This window comes from Tupaia chinensis, unplaced genomic scaffold (genome assembly GCF_000334495.1).
Source record: "Tupaia chinensis unplaced genomic scaffold, TupChi_1.0 Scaffold000138_1, whole genome shotgun sequence".
NCBI lineage: Eukaryota > Metazoa > Chordata > Mammalia > Scandentia > Tupaiidae > Tupaia > Tupaia belangeri.
In genome coordinates this window covers 5,088,844-5,092,741 of record NW_006159608.1, presented here as the reverse complement: position 1 = coordinate 5,092,741, position 3,898 = coordinate 5,088,844, and the positions used below count along the sequence as shown (strand labels likewise).

The 3,898-nt window shown below is 37.4% G+C and overlaps 1 pseudogene; it reads left to right on the top strand.

Annotated features, from left to right (window-relative positions):
* The first annotated feature begins 7 nt into the window (after positions 1 to 7).
* Positions 8 to 559, top strand: LOC114007186 (60S ribosomal protein L6 pseudogene; annotated as a pseudogene).
* Positions 560 to 3,898: the final 3,339 nt, after the last annotated feature.

Below are 3,898 nucleotides of genomic sequence, written 5' to 3'. Positions count from 1 at the left end.
TACCCGGGTGGTTAAACTGCGCAAAATGCCTAGGTATTACCCTACTGAAGATGTGCCTCGAAAGCTGTGGGGCCGTGGCAAAAAACCCTTTGGTCAGCCTGTGAGAAAGCTGCGAGCCAGCATCACTCCTGGGACCATTCTGATCATCCTCACTGGACGCCACAGAGGCAAGAGAGTGGTTTTCCTGAAGCAGCTGAGCAGTGGCTTGCTACTTGTGACTGGACCGCTGGTTCTCAATTGAGTTCCACTGCGTAGAACACACCAGAAATTTGTCATTGCCACCTCCACGAAAATTGATATTAGCAAAGTAAAAATCCCAAAGCACCTTACCAATGCTTACTTCAAGGAGAAGAAACTACAGAAGCCCAGACATCAGGAAGATGAGATCATCGACACAGAGAAGGAGAAATACAAGATATCAGAACAGCGTGAAGTTGACCCGAAAGCTGTGGACTCGCAAATTTTACCAAAAATCAAAGCTGTTCCTCAGTTCTAGGGCTACCTGCAATCCGTGTTTGCCCTTACAAATGGAGTTTATCTTCACAAATTGGTGTTCTAAATTTTTCGACAAGAACCTAATTAAATAACTGATCATATATATAAAAAAAGTATATTTCGGGGCCAGCGGATGGCATGGTGACTGGAGCTCTAGACTCCGACATGACCAACTAGGTTCGAGTCCCAGACCTGGAAGCTTGTTTTCTTAGTTTCCCTTTCTCTTTCTCTCTGGTCAAGTTGAGAAATAATAATAATAATAATAATAAGTGAAGTGAAATAAATAATTCTTAAAAATAGAGAAATATTTATTTCTCTAATTGTTCAGTATTTGGGTTTCATTCAAAAAGGCGCCATTTAGGTTATCCCGTAGCATTGCTGTTTACATTCTCAATTTTCCTACTCTGAAGGCCTTTATGTCTAATTCAAATACAATTTTTAGCTCTTTTGCCATCTGAAAAATTTCTTGAGATCACTAAGGCATAAGATTCATCAGCAAAAGAGTCGATAGGAGGAACAAATTCAGCCGAGCTCAGCCAACCTCCCCACCAAAACTAACATTCATATTTAATAAAGAAAAAGAAGTGTAGGCCTTTCCTCACCTCATCCCATCTGGCCTCCACTTGATCCAGAAAATGGATAGATCCAAGGAAAGATATCACCTCGGATGAGATACCCCTCAACTCTTCCAGGAGAAAGATAATCAGAAAAACATCTATCCCTTTCCCTCCCCTCTCACTTATTTTCCTGTTCTATTCCAAGCAAACAAACAAAAAATGGTGTCTAAAGTAGCCTAGCATGGAGTTAATAAGTAGACTAGTTATGGATTAGATTAAGCGAGGGATGACAAGTTAGACTTGAACACCACAATCTAAATTTCACATTCTCTTTAGGAAAAAGCAAATAAACACTAACTGAACAGCAAAATCAATAATATAATTAGACAAGCTCTCATTATCTTGCTTTGTTAATTACTCTAATACTTCTTCATTATTCTCTGACTTGGCTTCTTAATGCCCTATTTGAGTTTTCACAGAAAACATGATTTGCTAGAGGTAATTTATATTTTATTGAAATAATATTTTGTGCTCTTTTCATTATCAAATTCTATCCACACCTGATATAGATCTTTGACCACGTTCAATCATTGAGAAAGTGATTTCCAATCAATGACATTTTGTTCAAATAAGAAAAGAAACCTGAATGAAATGGCTTTGTGCCTATGGGTAATTTGTTTGAAGTTTAAAATGTCAAATATTGGCAAGAACTGTGGTAATTCTCTAAGTTCAGAAAGTGAAGCAAAATAAGTGTTGACTTTTCATTTCCCAGGGAGGACCTAATACTATTCTAGTAATCCCCAATCTTCTGGCTCCCATTTCTTCAATGACACACATGCCAGTTAGAGTGTACATCAGAAAAGAATGCAGCTATCACAACGCGGGAGGTCTTTTCATCATAACCACGACTAGAAATAGGAGTCCTATCTATTTTCTCACCTAATCCTTTATTTAAAGGCAAACCTGAGGGGAAGTAAAATTCACACATTCCTTCACAACAATAATAAAACAACACTTTATCCCATTTTGGATGCATCTTCAAGTGACAGCTCCTACAACCGGATGTTGTTAAAAAATATGGTATCTAAGAGTAGCTAAAAGATGAATACATGAGTTCCAGTGGTAAACTACCATATGTCCTTATGAGGCAGAAATTCTGCAAGGAGTTTGCAAAACATGCCATCTGCAGAGCATCAAAGGATTTATCACATTTAGTCTGGAAAAGAGAAGTCTTGAGTAAGAAAAGTCAGTTTCCTTCAAGTATCTGAAGGTGGAAAAAAAAAAAAAAAAAAAGGTTTTCTTTGTTGTTCCAGAAGCAGATCTGGGATAAGTATACAGAAATTATAATGAAGATCATTTATAATAATTAGGACAGTCCAGCAATGAAACTCTCTGCCTTATGAAAGGCTGTGTTCTTTGTTCTCTGGAGATGATCATTCCGGGCCTAGAGGCCCAGTCTCGTCCCTATTCATTAAATTCCCCTTCATCTGGGATTGGTCTATCCTGGAGCACCGGAAAAATATGATGTATGATGACTGCCACTGTATTCATTTTCATGTCCTCTATCTGTATGAAAAATTTTACCTAAATACCTAAAACGAAAGCAAAAGTCAAGTGAAATACAAATGCAATAAATCTCTCTTCATGCTAAAAAATCCCTGTCAGATTCAGAATAGGATACCAAACTGGGTCATAAGTAGAACTAGATTTGTGTTTCCCTATTTTGTTCTAAGGAAAACTATCACTCTATGAAAGGTTGCTAGATATTTTACTAAACAAACAAACAAAAAAAACATCCTCGGAACAATTCAGATTTGGGTTATAGCTAAAAGCAAATATAATAAGAAAAAATTCTTTGTTGCTGAAATTAGAAGAGCCTTTAATATGTAAAGGAAAATTCCCATACTTGAAGGGGGGTTATAAGGGCAGTTTTACCAAATGACCAGTTTTGCTGGTTGGTTTGTTTGTTTTTTCCTTTTCTTTTCTTGAGGAATACTGTTAACAATTTTTGAGACTCTAGTTCCATGTGATGAAATATTGGAAATGATGGATGAGTGTGAAGGGCCGTATTTATCCTGAAAGATGGGACTGTGTACAGCTAGATGGTGCCTAAATTCATCTTTCAGGTGGACTACAGATTAGAGTTGTAAATCCGGGAGGAAAACAGCCTGAAGCAAACTCAACTGTAACAACAGGAGCTACGTGTGCCTGGAACTGTGTATAATGCCATAAATTTGGTCAAAATACAAAGTTCAAATGTCAAGAAGAACACAGCTAAGGCGTCACTTATGAGAGAAGCCAAAGATGGAGATGAACTAGTGAAGTAAGGCTGTGTCACCAAAACCAGAGCCAAGGAATTCAGACAGTGGGCCGAGGAGAGGTGAACACGTTTGTGCTTATGTTCAACTAAAATATGTTGACTTTTATATATGTGAGAGCTTGCAAGTCTAATTCTAATATGGTTTTCATCTCTTCTGTGCTCTAAATAATTTCCTGAGCTTGCTAAGGCATTAGAAGTATCTATGAAAAGGCCAGTGGATCTAACAAAGTCAACCAAACAGTTTTGTCTTTGTCCGTGTGCGTATGCAAGCAATAAAGATTTCACCAGATGCTGGCACTTTGACCTCAGATTTTGTGGCCTGCAGAACAGTGAGAAATAAATTTCTTTTTTATACCTAGTCTGAGGTATTCTGTTATTGCTGCATAATATGGACTAAAATAATTTGGAAGAAAATTGGAAATAAAATACAATAATAAAAACATAAAAATAAGAGAAATTAGAGGCTTTATATAATGATTAAGAGTATGAAACACAGAGCCAGACTGCTGGGTTCAGGTCCTGACTC